The following is a 22,101-nucleotide window of genomic DNA, read 5'->3' on the forward strand; positions in this document are numbered from 1 at the left end:
AATATTGCTCCCGGAATGAGCTCCTTTGCTCGTGTTTCTGTTCTTGACCAAGTTTTGCCTAGTGTTTTTAGATATTGGATTGCCCCTGATATTCTGTTTTCTGTATCTGATTATTGCCTATGTTTAGGATTTGTCTGCCCCAATCTCAATAAACTCCTCTACCTGCATTTGCGTCTTTCACATTTCCATCACATGACACTTTCATATTTTCAAATTTTCCTGTCTATCTAGAATGGACTCTTCACCATAAAACTATTGTAAAGAACATTACAATATACAAAATGTAAGAGGGAAGCCCAACATTTCCCTTTGTCCTGAGCTCCTCAGAATTGCAGCTCAAGTTTTAAAACACATGTAACTAATGCCTTGAACTAATTTAATTTAAATTTCTGTTTCGAAATAAACTTGGCAATTTTTATTTCACATTTCACTTTATGGCTATACTCTACAATCTATTATGCAGTCTTTAACAAAGATGTGATACAGCCAAACTTTTCACACCATGCATGACTCTCCTGGGTTTAAGCACAGTCACATGACCCCCTGTTCAGTCTAACCAAATCACAGTACAAGACAATACACTCAATAAATCACCTTCTAATCAATATTAATCGAATAGGATGCCATTAAAATGCATATTATTACATTCAAAGATATAAATATAGACAGGTTATCTCATTATTTACCTAATCTTCTAAATTCACATTGCTTTTAATTATAAAAATATGATCTTTTCATTTATACACACCCTCAGACTCATTCATTCCAGAGCCCCATTCAGTTTTAAACTATTACAGCTGAAATAGCTCACAACTATTAGAGAAAAGCATGATTGCCACTTGGGAAAACATTATTGAAAATGTTTCCTATTTTCATAAATTGTTTATACTTCCTTAGTGTCTAAGGACTCAGCAGTTTTAGAATTTTAAAATATTTCCATTTCCGACTTTTGAGGGAAATGGACAAAATCACAAGGGATGCTACGATTGGCAAATGATATTAGGGATTAAAAATATCTCCAGATGCGGCCTGAATACAAAGGGAAAGTCTGGGCTTGACACTGATTTGTCCTTGAATAGCAAAAATTACTATTGGGAGGTGACCAGTAATTTCGGATGTGACTTAATTTCCTGCTGTTCAGACTGATTCACAGAGTTTTTTTTTTTTTTTAATGAATGTGGTAAAGATGGCTGAGTGAAGCCAATCTAATTGCCTTTGCTGGGCAAGTTAAGCTTTTCTAAACCTTATCAGGTTATCTTCTTCATAGATTGCTCATTGGCTATTACGGTGCAGGTCACCGATAATGAAAGTAATGCAATAATTGTCTGAAATGTACAGTAAGGTTTAGAGCATGAGAGAAAAAAAACAAACACAAGCTGTGTTTAAGTGTGTGTGTGTGTGTGTGTGTGTGTGTGTGTGTGTGCGCATACAATCATTGGTATCTGTTAATGTACTAGTGCTTGGCCATTAAAGTGAACACACACACACACACACACACACACACACACACACACACACACACACACACACACACACACAGAAGTGTGTGTGTGTGTATGTGTAAGTGTGAGTGTGTTTCCTTAGTCCTAGCAATGTGATCTCAGCTTATGAGGATCAAATGTTGATCTCAGTTCACTGCTGTAAATGGTTGAAAAGACACACAAACACACACACCCCAAGTCAAGTTTACTTCAGAGCACAAGCACTCTTAAGAAGTGTCTTATCATGCATTTCATGTATGTTTATGGCATCATCAGGCATTAATACTAACCCATTATGCCTATGGGAACACATTTACTATTGTAAACCGATGATGATACAATTAAAATAATGGCTTTTTAAAAAAATAAAATACAATCAATGGTTTACGACACAATTTTGGTCATTTTAGTGCTGTAAATGTGCACATGCATATCTATTTATTTTAATTCATTAGGTTGAAACATTGGGTTGATTATTAATTTGTAAGAGTACATGAAAACTTATAAATCACCTTCCATCCTGGTGTACTGCATTACCAGTAACTTCAGTGAAGCAGATTAATTCAGTAAATTAAGTAATTTCAATGAAACTAATAATAAATGCAATTTCAAGAAGGACTAATGTTAGTATGGACCATACCTCATGTGGAAATGGAAGATTTAAAATAAGTCTGTCACACAGGAACACAAGTGAAGGACACCACTGTTGTTCTGTCATCGAAAAAACTGTTATTGAACACACTTTGACTATGTCTCCTTTCTCACTCTTTAACTTGCAGTTTCTTAGTATCTCCAGTTTTTAATACCTGTTTGTATTGCTTTATCTCCATTTGCCTGTGATCATAGGTTTCTTGAGCACGTGCAGTTCCATTTGTAATATTTTCACATCAGTAAGACTTTTCTGTCACTGAGTTGTGTATGTTTGTTGTGAGAGAGACTCTCATAGTTTTTCCTCTCCTCTGACCACTTTTATTTCTCTCTGCTGTCGTCTCCCAGCATCTCCATTTGGAATTTGTGCTGCATGAGAGAGCATGGGAAGACATTTTACCAAAAGTGTAGAAGACAGGGTTATAAGGAACGGGAGAATTCAGTAAGCTAACAGACCGCACAAGTAACTGCAAAACAAGTATGAACATACCTTTACAATATGACTGCCAAGCCAAGTATTACACAGCATACTTTCTTCCAAGAGAGACAAAAACATTGTGCGATGAGTTCTATTATTATTATTGCCATTATTTAATTATTCTATCAAAGTTCTAGAAGCAATATTTAACTAGAGTAAATACAGTCTGCGTTCTCAAATTTGGGAAGAAAAAAAAAAATCCAAAAGCTGAGACAAAATGCATTATCCAACCACTCCCTCCCCCACTTTCTCCTCATTTCTGGTGTAAGTCTGCTCCCTAGTGTCTCTTCTGTTGAGGGGCAGAAGAATGATGTACAGCAGAACACATTCACATGAAATGCCACCAAATTTAACAATCTGCATGCATTCATTTTCAAATGTTTACACTGCTCTCACAGAGACTTTATTTTTTGCACACGTGTGCAAAAAATACACAATCACAAAAATAATAAACAGGTGCTGGTCAGAAGAGATTCACTACTACTACTACTACCACACACACACACACACACACACACATCAGCTGTTTGGCATGACTTTTAGAACATTAATGCCTTTGACCCTCTTAAGCTTTTACAGCTGCAAACACCAAAAACCGTGTTCATTGATCATGGATTTGACAGCTGTCCAGGTTTTATCTATTCCCTATTTTTTATTACCTACATGCTCTTGCACGTTGTCTAACATGCTTGTTACTCGTCTTCTCCATCGTGTCAGCAGATTAATCTTCTGGAAATGTCTTTTTTCAGCTTAGCCTATATTTCTCTCTTGCTCTCTCTCTCTCTCCCTCCCCCCTCTCTCTCAAACACACACATATACACACACTTTCTCTAATTCATTCTTTTTATATGAAGCAACAGTCATTTGAATCCCCCTTCTCTTACAACCATACTAATCTAATTTAATTTTGACCTTTCTATAAATCCACACATATTTCCTGGCACCACAGATACAGCCAGGATTTTTTTTTTTTTTTTTTTAATAGTTTCAATTGAAAATTGAAGGATATAATTGAAAGAATGTCGTGAGGGAAGCAAACCAAATTAGATGATATCCATTTTTATGCCACCCACCTCCTGAGAGAATTGACATTTTAAGCAGATGTAAGGACACCTTGCTGCACAGAAATTACATAAAAATAAAGGAGGGGAGAAATGAGGTTTATATCCTTTAGAGACTGTTATACTTGTGTGGGTGATATGACTTTAGAGAACTCAATACAACCTCTGTTTTGGGGTTTTCCTTTATTTATACTCTGTTTTGCAGATAGAATTTTTGTCTTTTTGTTCTCATGATTTCTCCTCATGATTTTTTGTAGAATGTCTTGGTCCAGCACAGTGCATAATTTGGGAAATTAGAGAAATTAGCTCCCATGTTTTTATTTTTGTTTGTTTGTTTGTTTGTTTGTTTTCAGCTTACTGCTTTCCTGACTTTCTTTTACTTTTCAACACATGTTGATTTTCTCAACAGTGTTCAAACTCAAAGCATGGACACACACACACACACATATGCCTAAGAGCATGAGCAATTATGTGATGCATCATTCTTCCTTTGCACGGCAAGACAGTGAAGGAGAGAGGGCCATGGAGGTTAGTGCCTCCCTCTTTTCATGGGAGAGGGCAAATTTGATTGCCAATTACTCCCAGATTGGATGTGCCAATACGCCTTGTTTGACGTTGATTGCTTTCCTGTGGTCACTTTCAAAGGCCAGAGGTGTTTGAACCCTAACAACTTGAAGGGGACCCTATGACCTTGAGGACATTCATCATATATCCAATCTTTCTCAGACAACAGATGCCACATCCTGGCTGACCTACAGCCACCCACATTCACTTACACACAAACACACCCCGGCACTCACAGCTGTTTTTGGACAGCTAATTTAATAGACTTCCGTACTGATGGTGTAGTAATGTGATCTAGCCCAAGCCCTTGAGATGACGCCTAATGTAATCCTCGGATTGACAGAGATAACAAAAGTGTGTAAAAGGGGCGTATTGGATTATGTGGAGTCAGTAATTGTGTGTGTGTGTGTGTGTGTGTGTGTGTGTGTGTGTGGTGGAAGACACAGAACAGAAGTGCTACATTAATTAATGCAATCTGAGGCTTCAATCTGGTGAGCCACACATGTGAAATAAGAAAAACGACAGCTGACAGGAAGTAGACATTCCCCCTTGTCCTGCTTTGGGTGAGACAGAAATAAAGAACAGGCATTATATAAAAAAGTGTCTTTCAGTCTTTAAATCTCAATTTAGAGGTGTTGTTAAATGGAATACTGCAGCCTAAACTGAGACGTATTTACTGTATCAATATTACTGTGCATTGTGTATTATTGAGGAAAAACAAGGTTCTAACTAGCAACATGTTTAATCCATCTTTTAATCTGTCTCTCTGCCCATATGTCCACATGTCTGTCTGTGTGCTTGACCATTCACTGATCTGTTCATTTGCCCATCAGTGACAGATTTAGCAGGGATCCAGCTGACAGCCTGAGGATTTTTTTTTTCTTTTACTTATTATATGTCCTTTAAAAGTAAAATAGGAAAGCATGGCAGTAATGATAACATATTTAACATTTGGAGGAGCTTTGGCAAAGAAAACAGCCTTGTTGTTCTATGTCTGAGATGACTCTGACCATGGTGGAATGATGATGGTAATTATGTGAGGCAATTTAAAGGCTAGATTAGTCCAACATAGTCGCCTGGTGCTGATAGATGACCCAGGATGATAGATTACATCTCTCTCTCTCTCTCTCTCTCTCTCTCTCTCTCTCTCTCTTTCTCATCATCAATATACACATTACATTACTGATCAAGGCTTGAAGTCTATCCATGAGGGAAAAACAACCTTAATACACACTACATAGAAGCTAATATGCATGTTTAAAGTCAGGCAAGGAGGATGCAGGAACCGGCTGAATGTGAACATAAAGTTTAATAGTAAATGAAACTTAAATATAATATAAAACAGTGCCCTGGCGCTTCCAGCTGCTCCCATATCACTCTCTCCCACTGATTAGCCAAATCAATGCCAGGTGTACATCATCACAGCCTGGCCACTCCCTCCTTCTCATCACGCTCCTATTTCCCTGTAGATTATTCACCACACAGCACATAGCAGAGATTTCAGAAAGAACTGGATGGATGACTTATCAAATGTGAGGCAGCTTTGTGACTCTGAGGGAAGTGTGTCTGTAAGATAGATTTGGTTGAAGATCTCATCAGGATCATCTGCACAAACTTACTTCTCAGGACTTGATTAGGATCCAGCAACAAGCCATTATGGATGTATTATTACAACAATCATCTGCAGGACCTCTATAGAGTTGTGTTATTTGGTTTATTTGAGTTAAGGACTCTCGGTAAATAGTACAAAGGAAGGGAAGACTGGATAGAAAAAACATAGTTTCTGTATCAACTAGCTCTAAAGAGGCTAGAGGCCTGGGAGATGCAAATATAAAATCAACTAATTATTTGGGGTAAAGTCTAGAGATGGTGTAGTCGTCTTCTTCTTCTTCTTCTTCTTATTATTATTATTATTATTTGTTGGTGTTGCTGTTGTTGTTGGTATGGATTCATTATTTTCGGTTAAAATTTTAATTATTACTTGTTGTTTTTTTTATTATACTTTATTAATATATTTACTTGAAGAGTGCCAATAATGCTTGACCTAACTGTGACTTAGTTGGCCGGCTGGCTAAAATAAAAATTGTATTATATTAATAATAATAATAAGAAGAAGAAGAAGAAGAAGAAGACATGGTGATGTCTGAAGTCATAACAGAGCCAACTAATGTGTTTTCATATACACAACTAATAGTGTCTCATTTAGCATTTCATTCAGTTAGTCAGGATGCTGCAAATTGGAGATGTTAGTACGTTTCTTATGTATCATGACAGAAAGGCACACCAGATGGCAATGAATTTTCATTTCTGGAGAACACATTCACAGTACATGGAAAGGGACATTAAGTATCAGGGATGCCACTGAGGAGTGAGGGTAATTTACGTGGTAAGGCCATTTAACTAAACATTAGCAAATTAATTAGCAGTGAAGTGATGAGGTGGTAAGCAGTCTATCACTGCTGTTCTCTGGCAATGATGGCACAAAATGGATGCCATAACTATGATGCTGACAAATTAATTGGCAGTTATATATAACTAATAATGAAAGTTTATATAATGCATTCCCATACACCATATATCTTAAATTTTTACAAAGCTATACCTGCTATACCTTTTCCATAAAAATATTAGTATTGTATTGTGAATCAAGTTAGCAGCTTGCATTATACCAATGACAATGGGACTGAGGGACACTGTCAGCCCATTAATAAACTGTACGTACAAAAGACTGCTTGCGTGTTTACAACTGCTGACATGATTTATTAGAGCAATGTTAGTGTCCGCTATGCATTTGTTATCACCATGGCCTGGTTCTCTGCTTAAGGAACTCATTTATTACATGTTAATGACTTGTTGATATCAGTACTCCATGTACAGTGCTGCCAAAAATACACGTGGGATGGAGGAAAAGAAGATGCTGCCAAAAAGATTTCACCTGGAGGAAAGAAAACTGCATGTTGAGTTGAAACTCAACTTGGCAGTCATCACATCAAAGCACAGAAAAATTGTTTTTGCATTGAGACTAAGAGCCAGGTGGTGTAATGGAAAAGTAATTCAAATATGTGTGTGGTGTTTGTGTGTGTGTGTGTGTACATGTATGTGTGTGTGTGTGTGTGTGTGTGTGTGTATATATATATATATATATATATATATATATACACACACACACACACACACACACCACATACATATACTGTATTAAGCTGACAAAGTGCATGACTGTAACACAGTTTTGCTCTTGAGCAGTTTCAACCCTTGACTGCTCATGATAAATCAAGACATAGTTATAAATGTTCCCAATGAAGCAGGAAATGGCTAGTTTACCAACCATTCAGTGCAATCAAATACCATAACACTTTTATAATTTCAGGGAATGGTGATTAAATGACTCATTAGGTGTCAAAATGAACAATTCTGGAACAGTGGTTATAGGGGTAAGCCAAATGTTGATTATGTCACAATCTATAATAATCAGGGAAATTATCAGGAATGAATTAACACTTATAACATACTTTGATGTCTGTCCAAGGTGTTATTGCTGTCACAATGAGCTCAAAGAAATTATTCATTAACATTGCTTTGGGCATTTCTTTTTTAAGATGGCTGACTTTTATGGAGAGTCAAATCATAATAAAACCTGCCACAATACTGGGTACTTGGAGTGCAGATAATTTTACAAATGAGGATCCAGAGGTGATGGCATGTTTTGGAACTGGGGTTTTAAGAAGACCTCAGGATTTCTTCAGAGATAGTCAATATGTTTGCTGTCTCTCTGATCTTCATGCCCAGCTAAACCAGTTTTTATTGTACAAGTTCAAATTCTGACAATTCTATTGGCCCTGTTCTTAGTGTGGGAAGTATGGCATTTCTCTCTTTTTTGTCAACCAGAAAAATGCAATTTATGAATATGAAAGATAGCAGTGCTTCCCTCAAAGAGTGTTCAGTTACCCTGGAATGAGCAGCAGTTCAAAAAGATGTGGTGGATGGCTTCTCTATATCTTGTAGGAAGCATGTGTTAGCTCTCACCCTCCCAGGGTGCTAGCTGTTGTGCACTAAGAGAAAATGAGCTAGTGGGTAGGAATTGGCAGTGATAAAGGTGGAAAAGATCATGGAAACAAGCTAGTGGGTGGGAATTGGCAGAAATAAAGGTGAAAAAAGATGGTGAACTCCCATAATAAACAGGCAGAGGAGCCACTCCAATGCCAACATTTCAGTGTTGCAAATTTAGTTCAGTGCACCAAACCAAGCTAACCAAGGTGGTCACAAGCATATAAACAGAACCAGAGCTACTGGCCTGTTCTTCTTTAGTAATAAACCTTCTACTAAATGGGTTGCTTCAGATTACAAAAAAAAAGAGAAAGTATTATATTTTGTATATCTACTTAACACTTGTGTAAAACTGAACATTTCTTTCCCACACATTGTATCATTAAGGTTTGATTCAGATATTCAAATAAACTTGTAAAATTTCCCATCTCATGTTATTGGGTATCTGATTGAGCAATGCTTGACAAGCATTTTTTTTCTTTGATTAAATAATTAGTTCCCAATTGAAGATGTACACAGCAGGTTTCCTCACACTTTATCATTCACATGAAGATTCTATTTAAAGGGATCAGGCTTAAGTGATTAGTGCCAAAGCATTTTAATTTATTCCACCTTTTTATCTCTGTTAAAACATTAACATCTTTTGTTGAATGTCAAAGCAAATTTATCATTCATTCTGCTGTCTACTGCATTTTGTAGTGCAGTAGGTAGCCTGTGTTGTTATTACCCAGTATTCCAGCCAATTTAAATGTGGCTTTCATTCTCATGACAGCTAATCTGTAATAATACAAACCCCCCCCAAAAACAAAAAGTTTCATTTCAACCTGCAATGGAAAGCCATTTACTTTGCTCTCTGAAGCTACTGCATCCAAAATTGAAAACAGGACAGCATGTATGACCTTTGAAAAAGGAAAGCAGCTTTCATAGGCCACTGTCAGAGCCATTCAGTTGCCCAGATATTATGGCATCCTACAAAACAAGTTAACCTCAGATGAACCTCCTTGTGTCTGAACATTTGGACATTCATACTGCTGGTTATATTGTAGGTTGTACTTTTTCAATTCATATGAAATTAATTTCAACTTTATTTGAATAGTGCATTTTAACAATTGACATTGTCACAAAACAGCTTTACAGATATCTAGATATATTGATCCCTATTGCACAAGCCAGGGGTGAGGGTGGCAAGGAAGATCTCCTCTTCTATGCCATGAGGAAGACACCTTGAAAGGAATTAGACTCAAAAGAGAAGCCAACAACTTCTGGGTGACACTGGATAGTGGGATTCTGAATTATTACTTGCATAACTACACTATAACTATATAAAGTCTAACAATACTAAGTGAGTTGAAATGATGTTCAGTATAAGTGCTTAGGTACAGCAGAAGTTCTTAGATAAAGGCTATGGTATCCCGGTAAGATTCCACACTAAAGAAAGGGTGAATGTTGGTCATAAACTGATTTTTGGAAGTGCGATATTTCCACTTTCTATGTGGTGCTATACTCTTCCTGACGATCCATGTAACTGTAATAACATTGCTTAGTAGTACCGACTTAATTATTTTACAGTGGCTAGGTTAGCCACTGTGGGAACACTCCCCAGAAAAGTCCATTGGGCTGCTGCATCTGCCCCTGCTGGATGTGGGTGGGTGGCAGTGACAGCTGCAGCTCAGGTCCAATAAATCATCTGTTAGCGTTTGCCAGTGGCAGCTAGTACTGCAGAATGCTGCATTATTCTTCCTCCTGGCTTTGACAAATGGCTCTCAGATTATTAGGGGGACAGAATGGCAGTTTCTGTAAACAGTTTCACTTTTTTCCCCACATCTGTGTGTTTCTCTTTTCCTTTCCCAATCTTTTGCCCCAATTTTGAAACATCCTTTTGGCTTTCTTCATTTCTCTTCACTCAGTACATCTCCCTCATCCACTCAGCTCTCTCTCTCTCTCTCTCTCTCTCTCTCTCACTTTCTCTTTCTCTCTAAGATAATTAGGACTAAGAGACAAGGCAAAGCAGATTTCAGCATGAAGGTTTTAATGGGTCCATTCATTTAGTTTTCTGTAGATTAATTTTATACATTGGAAAACTAGGTCTTACATGTGATGAATCCCTGTGTGGGCAGGAATTCCAGGTGGATGGCCTACTGATGTATAAACTGAAAGGTAACCTTGGGCTTCCAAACCCTGCTGTATCTAAAAACCTGGATTTCCCTGGTGGACTAGTGGCTAGCATGTCAGGGAACCAACCCCAGCCACTGGAGAGTTGCACGAGTCAGTGCACGCTCAGTGCCAGTCCCAATCCTGGAAAATGGGGAGGGCTGTGTCACAAAGGGCATCTGTTGTAAAACTTATGCCCGAATTAAATATACTCAGCAAAAAAAAGAAATGTCCTCTCACATTCAACTGCTTTTATTTCCAGCAAATTTCTTAATGTGTAAATATTTGTATTAAAAAAAAAGATTCAACAACTGAGACATAAACTGAACAGACATTTTCACAGTTTCACAGACATTTGACGAGCAGAAATGGAATAATGAGTCCCTGAACAAAGAGGGGGTCAATATCAAAAGGAACAGTCAATATTTGTGTGGCCAAATATGAACTACAGCGCATCTGTAGTACACTGTAAGGGGGGGGGGGGGGTTACACGTGATTTGCCACTGCAAGGATGTTCAGCTGTCCTTCCTGTCTCCCTCTAGCACTGTCTTAGGTGTCTTTCATTATGGACATTGCAGTTTATTGCTCTGGCCACATTTGCAGACCTCATGCCTCCCTGCAGCAGGCCTATGGCATGTTCACGGAGGTAAGCAGGTATCTTTCTTCTGGTGTTTTTCAGAGTCACTAGAAAGGTCTCTTTAGTGTCCTAAGTTATTGTAACTGTGACCTTAACTGCCTACCGCCTGTAAACTGTTAGTGTCTTAAGGACTGTTCCACAGGTGCATGTGCAATAATTGTTTATGATTCATTAAACAAGAATGAAAAACCTTGTTTAAACCCTTTCCAATAAAGATCTGTAAAGCTTATTTGTATTTTACAAAATTATCTTTAAAATACAGTCTCCTGAAAAAGGGATGTTTCTTTTTTTTTTTTTTTCTGGAGTTTATGTGTACAACAAATAGCATCAACTATTAGCTTGATAAGCTTCAAATTCTTCTGAGACTACTGAAAAATTCTACTGGATTAGCTTCAAATTCTACTGAGAATACATGTATGAATAATGTATTTGTACATTCATTGTATTTGTATTTGTACATACATAGGTACAAATACATTTTATATATATATATATAACCAAACAACCAAACACTTTTGATAACTGGAGATCAGTCTTTCACTTACTTCTAGGACTAGGATTTACTCTTTGGTTCATTGTCTTGTTCATTCTCCATTACGATTTTCTGGTAGAAAGCAGAATTCATGTTTCCCTCAATTATTGCAAGTTGCCCAGGCCCTGAAGCAGCAAAGCATCCCCACATCATCACACTTCCACCACCATGCTTGACTGTATGTATGATGTCGTTTTTGGAATTCTGTGTTTGGTTTACGGCAGATGTAACAGGACCCTGTCTTCCAAACAGTTAAACTTTCGACTCCTTAGTCCACAGAACATTCTCACAAAAGGTTTGAGGATCATAAAGGTGTGTTTTGGCAAGATTCAGATGAGCCTTAATGTTCTTCTGGGATAGCAGTGGTTTTCACCTGGTCACTCTTCCATGGATGCCATTTTTGCCCAGTGTCTTTCTGATAGTGGAGTCATGAACAGTGACCTTTATTGATGCAAGAGAGGCCTGTAGGTCCTTTGATATTGTCCTTGGGTCTTTTGTGACTTGCTGGAAGAGCAGTTGTTGTGCTCTTGGAGAAATTATGGAAGGTCGGCCACTTCCGGGAAGGTTCACTACTGTGCCGAGTTTTTTCATTTGGAGATAATGGCTTTCACTGTGGTACTTTGAAGTCCCATAGCCTTTGAAATAGCAAATAGCTTCCCAGACTGATGTATTTCAATCGCCTTCCACCAATCTTCCTTCATCATTTCTGGAATTCTTTCCACTTTGACATAGTGTATTACTGGGTAAGACCTTTTAACCAACTTCATGCTGTTGAAAAAGTTCTATTTATGTGTTGATTTCGTTGAACAGGGTTTGCAGTAATCAGGCCTGGTTGCGTCTAGTCCAGCTGAACCCCATTATGAATGCAGTTTCATAGATTTGAGGAATTAGTAACCTCGGGGCCATATACATTTTCACACAGGCCCAGGTGGTATGGGATAACAAAACAGGAGAAATCAGCAAATACTTTTTCACAGCACTGAATATATACATAAAGTTCTCTGCAAAGGTTTTAGGTACATGCAAAGAAATGCTGTGGAGCAAATATGCCTTCAAAATAATGAAATTAAATGTTTGAACATTTAAAAAAAAAAAAAACTACAGTAAAAAGCAGTAAGCAGTATTAAATTAAACAAAGTCAATATTTGGTGTGACACAATTTTTTTTAAAATAGTAGTCTCTGGTATTTGTACAGTTTTATAAGGAAATTAGCTGGTAAGGTTTATTGAGCATCTTGCAGAACCAGCCACAGTGTCATATCACAGCAAACCAGTGACTACATTTCCCATCCTGTACTGCAGCCTACAAACATGGCCGCCATGGACCTCAATTCCCAGAACACTCGCCTTCATTCTAATCATGGACACTTGCATCCAATTCACCACACTATCACAACAACAGTTTAAAAGGACTTTCAATGCATTCACTCTTTGCGAAGTATTACGTGAGTTTATGTTTACCATGCCGGTGTTCGTACCGTGTTTTGTATTCTCGTTTTGATCCTGTTCTTGTCCACGTTTCTCGATTCCTATTTTGCCTATTTTGTGCCAATCGCCTGGCCCTTTGTCTGTTTTTTGACAATGCTATGATTTGGATTTGTCTGCCTGCCTCTCTTTAATAAATGCTCTTATCTCCACTGGCATCTGTCCTAACCAACATTGCGTTCAGTTACGTGACAACAGTTCTTCTGGAGACTTTAACTGTCACACTTGATGCCTTCAGTGTGTTTTTTGTCTGAAAATGTTTTTTTTCTGTAACATTTAATTTTGTTCTAGAAAACTAATGTTTAGGAATCTAAAATGTTTATTGTACTGATTTAATAATGTAGAAGTTAAAAAATCTATGAAATAAAATATCTATAACAAAGTTTGTACTAAAAAGAATAGGGTGTGTGCGTGTGTGTGTGTGTGTGTGTGTGTGTGTGTGTGTGTGTGTGTGTGTATATGTATATGTGTGTGTCACATGGTGGCTTAATGGTTAGCACGTTCGCCTCACACCTCTGGGGTTGCAGGTCAGATTCCTGCTGCTGCCCTGTGTGTGTGTGGCGTTTGCATGTTCTCCCCGTGCTGTGGGGGTTTCCTTCAGGTACTCCAGTTTCCTCCCCCAGTCCAAAGACATGCATGGTAGGTTGATTGACATGTCCAAAGTGTCCGTAGTGTATGAATGGGTGTGTGAATGTGTATGTGATTGTGTGCTCTGCAATGGATTGGCACTCTGTCCAGGGTGTACCCTGCCTTGTGCCCCATGCTCCCTGGGACAGGCTCCAGGTTCCCTGTGACCCTGTAGGGTAAGCGGTATAGAAAATGGATGGATGGATATTATTACTTATATATAAAAGTAAGAATTTCTAATATAGCTTTTAATCGCAGATGACGTTGTCAATCACAACTTTCTAAGTTTGTTTTTCAGTGTTTAATTTCTTTCAGCAGGAATACGAAGGATTTGTCAATGTATTATTTTTTTTTCAGGATTGAAACTTGGCACAATGTACAGTATCTCACAAAAGTGAGTACACCCCTCACATTTTGTAAATATTTGATTATATCTTTTAATGTGACAACACTGAAGAAATGACACTTTGCTACAATGTAAAGTAGTGAGTGTACAGCTTGTGTAACAGTATAAATTTGCTGTCCCCTCAACATAACTCAACACACAGCCATTAATGTCTAAACCGCTGGCAACAAAAGTGAGTGCACCCCTAAGTGGGGTGTACACTCACTACTTTACATTGTAGCAAAGTGTCATTTCTTCAGTGTTGTCACATGAAAAGATATAATCAAATATTTGCAAAAATGTGAACTCACTTTTATGAGATACTGTACAACTATGTATATTATGCTTTCATTAGTTCTAATTTCAGTTAAATCTGACCTTGTTACTTTATAAAATAAATTATTTAAAAAACGACCTGTAAAGAGTTCACATTATTTAAAAAAAAACAATCTGTAAAGAGTTCGCAGGTGTTTGTTTGTTTTTATTCAACTATCCAATTTGGGTGAGCCTGTGCCCACTATAGCCTCAGATTCCTGTTCTTGGCTGATAGGAGGGGAACCTGATGTGGATTTCTACTGTTGTAGCACATCCTCAATGTTTGATGTTTTGTGCATGCTGAGATGCTTTTTTTTACTCAACATAGTTGTAAAGATTTATTATTTGAGTTACTATACCCTGGTAGCTCAAATCACTCCATCAGGTATCAACATCCATGCCATGATCAAAGTCAAACTTTTTCTTCATTCTGATGTTTAACGTGAACATTACCTGAAGCTGTTGACTTGTTTTTGCATTGCACTGCTGCCACATGATTGGCTGATTAGTTGCAAATTACGGCAATGCCTTTAATAAATAAACAGCCTAGCTAATGCTAACACTAATTAGCATGCTAACTCAATTTGAACTTGATTCAGCACTGTATATCCTGGGGGTGGAGCATTGTATACACTGGCGAGAATGAGAGGCAAGCTCAAGGATAAATAAAAATCTTGTTGAACCTGCTAACTGCTAGAGAACCAATTATGTCTAATTTTGAATAATCTTGCCTAATGTTCCTTTAATAGTGGTATGCATTTTGCACCCACAGATGCAAATCTCATATCTAGAATGAACAAACAGCTGACCATGGATCAGTACAGTCAACTATCCAGTTAATCTTGTTCCAGATCTTTGGAATTGATTAAATTCCTACATATAATTATTAAGGAATAACACGTGATGAACTGTGCTGTTATAGGATTGTATCTGGCTATTACCCGAAAGTGGATTATTTTTCCTATAACAGCACAATTCAAAGTGTGCTATTCCTCTTATACCACAGAAAATTTCAGTATTTAAATTATCAGTGAATCAATGTCATGCTTTTTAACAGTTTATAATTAGATTTAATGTTATGAAACATACACTAGAAGTTAGTTCCTGTTATCACTTATAGCCACTATATACAGTCATTCCCATCATCAGCTTAATATAAACAAAAGTCTACAATTAGGGACAGATATATGAATAGTATGAGAGACTTTGTGCTTAATTCGGAAATGTCAAGGCTTTTGTAGAGGTTTAGATTTAGATATTTTCATTAGTTATCAGAGACATGCAGAGTTCCTCAGGGGCAGGGGCTCAAATGTAAAAAATGGCCACATCACCAAAGAGCTATTTTGACTATAACTACATTAATAACTTTAACTTTAATTTAACAACATATTCTTATCACCCTGGTAGACATTGTAAACAGACTGTGTGTGGTCACAATAATGAATATGAGAATGACACTGCTAACATAACCTAATGGTATTTTGTTTTTACATTCATAGAAATAATTACAATAAAACGGCAACTTTTATTGGAGAGATGAATCCAAAGAATCTTTAAAAGAAAAATTTAAACATTATCAAATAAAACAAAACAAACTACAGTGTTACCATCCACAAATGTAGTGACACATCTGCTGTATGTCACTTACTGTAAAAGTCAGTAAAACTATTAATTTCACAATTAAATTTACATTTGGCAGCAGCCCTTTATTTCCATAAAACTGCAGCACTGCTTGCTGAACTGGTTTTTTAGTCTCAAAGCTTGTAATTGCCTTAACAATTTTTTTTCATATCACTTAGGCTATAGTACTAAATTTGTCATATTAGTTAACATGTGGTAAGTTACTATATGATTAACTATATTCATGGTCTTGAAAAGTGGGTTCATTATTATTCTGTGCTGCGACTCTGCAACTCATACTGAATGGAGCAGACGCTTAGTTAATTGCGTCCGTTAAACGTTCTCCAAATGAACAAATGGTTTTTATTTATATAAAAAAGCAAAACGACCATGTTGGCGGTCCCGCGGTGGGTAAGAGTAATCAGTGTATGGCCGAACAGAACACAGTGTAACACCGACTATCACTCTTTGTAAACATATGATGGCTTTTTTGCAACTATCTTTGCAACTATCTGTCTCATATTACCTCACCTTTTTTCACCCATGTTGATAACAAACGTAAGGACTGTTATCATAAGTTATTAAGTAGACATTTTGTGTTGTATGCCATCTCATTACAATTGTAAATTTCCAAATGCTTCAAGTCGTACAAAGAATTAAGCTTTTTTACCTTTGATCTTTGAAGACTATTTTAAACGCAGTTAACAACTATTTTTCTTGACAACAAGCACACACTCAAACGTTCCAAAGGAGCTTGTTTTATTGATCATGACTGGTCTCCCTTCTCTATATTGTTCTCTTTTGCCCATTTGTTGTTAACATGCAAATCCTCTAAGATGCTTGTCTTTCTACCTATCCCGCATAATCCCCCTATTCTCATTCTAGCCCTCATTTGGTGTCGCCCACATTAAACGCAATGATTGATGATATATCGATCATAAAGATTTTTTCCTACAGCTAGGTGCTGAGTCAACAGCAATTGGATGCCTTATCTTTGAAAAACACCTTGCCCAACAAACTATTTTTTCTCCCTCACTTCAGAAAAAACAACAACATATGGCTTTGGGGTGTTTGAAATCTACTGTTACATTTGCGTACCATGTATTAAGTGTGTGCTTGTTGTCCTTGTATTACAGGGAACACGTGGCTATTTAAAGAAGTGTGTGTGTGTGTGTGTGTGTGTGTGTGATTTCAGAATTACAATTTTAATGCTTTATTTAGTACTGCTATATTCTTCCATTTCCACTTGTGAGGATGCTGTGAAAGTTTTTGATGCTGCTTTTCACCAGAGCTTTTTCTTTTCTTTTTTTCTGTGTTTGTATTCATTGATGACATTTGTTTTCTGTTTTAATGTTTTACGTTTTTTTTTCTTTGTCCGCTGGTTGCAGCAGAGGTCCAGACTCAATATTGAGGGGCAGGTTTCACCAGATCTCTCTTCATCTCACCATTACTAAGCCTAAAACCAGTCTTAGTATGCTTAATTAGATTACATTACTACATACATCTCATTTGAATACAAACTGGTTATTTTGTAAGTGCTTTATTATAAGTGCTTGATCCAGGGTGCATAGCCACACAAGTTCCACTTGATCATTAGTAAGTCACATTACCGTAACATGTTTCAAAAGATTTTAGGCAAGTTTCTCTGACAAGACCTTTTAAACATTGTCTGTATTTTACTGTTTTGCATTTTAAACCAATGCATAGTTTTGTTTTTGTTTCAGTGCTACCTGGATTGTCTTTATATGGAAGAAAAAGCTATTTTTTCCCCCCACAGGATATAATGGAATTTATATCAACATGTCAATTCAGATGGGATATACACTGCCTGGACACTTTATTAGGAACACTACACTAATACTGGGTAGGGCCTCCCTTTGCTCTAAAAACAGCCTTAATTCTCTCTGGCATGGATACCACAAAATGTTGGAAACATTCTTTGGAGATTCTGGTTGTTGACATGATTGTATCATGCAATTCCTGCAGATTTTTCAGATACACTTTCATGCTGCAAATTCCCATTCTACCACATCCCAAAGATTTTCTATTGGATTCAGATCCAGTGACTGGGAAGGCTACTGAAGAACAATGAACTCATTGTCATGTTCATGAAACCAGTTTGAGATGACGTTTGCTTTGTGACATGGTGCATTATCATGCTGGATGTAGCCATTAGAAGATGGGTAAATTGTTGCCATGAAGAGATGCACATAGTCAGCAACAATACCCAAATAGGCTGTGGCATTCACACAATGATTGATTGGTATTAACTTGCCGAAATTGTGTTAAGAAAACATTCCCCACACCATTACACCACCTCCACCAGCCCGGACTGTTGACATAAGCGAGGCTATGTCCATGGATTCATGCTGCTGGTACCAAATTCTGACCAAATATGTGTGCTTCAGATATGCCTTGAAATTCATCAGACCAGGCTACGTTTTTCCAGTATCCAACTGTCTAGTTTTGGTGAGCCTGTGCCCACTGCAGCCTCAGCTTTCTTTCTTGGATGACAGAAGTGGAACCTGATGTGGTTTTCTGCTGTTGTAGCCTGTCAACCTCAAGGTTTAATGTGTTGTGCATTATTTGACACTTTTCTGCTTACCATAGTTGTACAGAGTGGTTAGGTGACTGTAGCCTTTCTGTCAGCTCAAACCAGTCTGGTCATTCTATGTTGACTTCTCTCATCAACAAGGTGTTTCCATCCACAGAACTGCCGCTCACTGATGATTTTTTAATTTTTTTAATTGTAAACTCTAGAGACTGTTGTGCATGAAAATCCACAACAGCATCATGATCAGCAGTTATAGAAATACTCAAACCTGCCCGTCTGGCTGCATGATTTTATGCATTGCATTGCTGCAACACAATTGGCTGAATAGATGATTGCATGAATGAGTAGGTGTACAGGTGTTTGTAATAGGGGCGGCTGTGGCTCAGCTGGTAAAGTAGGTTGTCCACTAATCATAGGGTTGGCGGTTCGATTCCCGGCCCGCATGACTCCACATGCCAAAGTGTCCTTGGGCAGGACACTGAACCCCAAGTTGCTCCCAATGGCAAGTTAGTGCCTTGCACGGCAGCTCTGCCACCATTGGTGTGTGAATGGGTGAATGAGACACAGTGTAAAGCACTTTGGATAAAAAGCGCTATATAAGTGCGCCATTTACCATTTTACCATTTAATCGAGTGTTCAGTGAATGTATATTACCTGGGGTTAGTTCCACTGGACATTTATACAAGGTAAAATACAGTGTGATCTTTCCAGATGTGTTCATATTCAGTCCATAAAAACTACTGGCACAACAGACACTGGACTAAAATTGCAGAGATACTCTGGTAATAATTACATTTCCCCACCTCCACAAGTAAAACTAGTCTAATATGAACAGCCTTGTTTTAGTTGTAGGTCACTTTGTAAGTCTCTGTACTATTGCCGCTTCCATTTGTATATTATCTATAGGTATAATTTGGTATAAACTATTATCTGTAGGTAAGATCTCCCACTGGATCTTCATGATGCAAATAATTTTACTTGCTGTTTTGCCAATCTCTTGCTGTTTTTCATTCATTCTCTTTATCCAGATTCTATCCACCATTTCATCATCTCAAACCCTTTTTTTTCATCTCACAATGTTTTCACTTTCATAGAAATCACCTCAGTTTTGAACTGCTCCATTCTTTCCATCCTTTCTGTCATGCAATTCTCTTTCCATTTTACATGGGTCAAATCTTTCATTCTTCTTCCTGCCCACTGCCTTTTCTCTTTCTCCTTCATCATTCTATCTCTTTTGTCCTGCTTCTGGTCTAGTCCAAATGGTGTGATAAGCATCAGCTTGATCTGGTACTTATGTTCAGCCCCTCCAGCTATTTCCTGCCAGGAGCGCTCTGTCTGCCTATCAGTGGGCTAAGTGATCGCTTCCATGCCAAGGAGTTGATTTGTGTCTTTCCTGAGGTAAGCACGGGATGAATGGGGCGTGATTTGTTCCAAGATAAGAGACTAAAAGCTTGAACTCTCAGTTGTGACTGTGCATTTAACATTTTAGGATCTTGATCCCATTATAGAGCTGCACCATGACAGCAGAGGGTGATTGTTTAGTATGTGTTGGGGAAAGACATGTCCCACAGGGGGAAACAGCAGGAGGGAAAGGTGCCAGTGACATCCATTCTCTCTCTCGCTCTCTCTCTTTCTCTCTCTCTTTCTCTCTCTCTCTCTCCCTTCTCACCTTGTTTTATTCTCATTCTCTCCCTCCTTCTGTGGCCTGACCCAGTTGAACTGTAGCTGTGAGATGCCCACCATCATTGCAAAACGTCTTATTATGACCTGTCACTAGATTCCACCAACACCCACTCCCTTGTGCTCTCGCCCCGATTCTGCCAGAAGAATACTACCATTTTTCATCCAGCACTGTTCCAAGATTACTTAGGGAAAATAAAAGGTGTGGAAAATGGTTAGGTAGCAAAAAGCTAGCAGAAATAGATGGATTTGAATAGAGAGAAATGGCATAGTGAGGGAAAAGGTCAATATATTGATTGGTTCTCTAGAGTAGGACCACTGAGGGAGGCAATCCAAATATTGTATCAAATACAACCTCTTCTGTCATAAACAAAAAACATATTAAGCCTTGCGTGCCAGTACAGAAATGTTAATACCAACTTTTGGTATTAACACAACAAAGTTTGTAAACTCTTCTCCTACCTGTTAGTCAAAAGTCAAAGTTATTTTACAAACATCACCACAAACTGTGCCAGACAAGCATTACCTAAGTACAGAGATAACTACTACAAAAAGTGAATACCTTCAAATAAACTGTTGATTCATTTGTAACAGTTGAAGTAAAAGTAGTGTAAAGTAAGCTCTTCCACATGTGACCTTGAAGTACAGTGGTTTTAACAGTTTCCTGTCAGAAAAAAGCCTTACTAACTCTTACATGTCACAGTTAAAGAAAATCAACCATTTTGTTCATTTATACACTCTTTAAGATATTGGTACTCATGGCAACTAGGTAAACATATAGATAAACATCATTAATGGCAAGAAACCAATAACATAAATTATAAATTTAATTATAAATTAAAAAATATCAAATTATTTACAATCTATAACTTGCACTTCGCTATACAACTCCATGTCTGAGGCCTTCAGCCACAATTCTTTACATTCCCTCACCTACAATACATATCTTTCTCCGTAATCACTTGTGTCTAAAGTTTTAAAGTGTGTGATCACATGACATGGCTGTGAAAAGTATGTGTTCAAGGCTCACACAGCTCCACCTAGTGAGATCCGTGGCACAAATCATTGGTTAGTGTGAGAGTGGGGTTTCAAGGCTAGTGTAAACATGCTGACGTATATAAACTCTGAGTTCTGCAGCCTGTGGTTTCTCCTGGAATAAATCATCCATTGGACAGGGACATAAACCAGGGCATGAGAAGTGCTGAGTCCACAATGCTCCCTGAACATCAGGAGATATATTTATTGTTATCCTTACCACACTGTATTAAACCTGAGATCATGTGAAGAGACATGTCAACAAATCAGATCTTTGGCAATTCATGAAACTGTACAGTGTATTTCTTGCCTTTGGATACTGCATAGGAATTAGATACAGTAAGTTACATATGATCATATGACTATGAAAATGAATATGTAAAAATAAGCTATTTTCAGATCTTTTAGTCTGATGTATAGTTTATAAATGATCCATGAGCACCATTGGTATTTGTTGGCCATGAGATGTATCCTGGACCAAAGTGCATTACTTTTTCATGCTGCAGAACCCATGACCTCTTCAAGTCCTTGCCTCTGGGTCCAGAAGGGAACTGATTCTCTCTCTCTCTCTCTCTCTCTCTGTGTGTGTGTGTGTGTGTGTGTGTGTGTGTGTGTGTGTGTGTGTGTGTGTGTGTGTTTGCCAGATCGCATTCAGACACAAAAAGGAAACTCTCACTGAGTCACATGGCCATCTTTTCACACATGTTGTCAGATGACAAAAATAACAGAATATAAATTCTTGGAATAAAAATATTGTGTCTGAAATACCACAAGGACAGAACACACTCAGTGTGCACTTCAC

This window comes from Ictalurus furcatus, chromosome 6 (assembly GCF_023375685.1).
Source record: "Ictalurus furcatus strain D&B chromosome 6, Billie_1.0, whole genome shotgun sequence".
Lineage (NCBI taxonomy): Eukaryota > Metazoa > Chordata > Actinopteri > Siluriformes > Ictaluridae > Ictalurus > Ictalurus furcatus.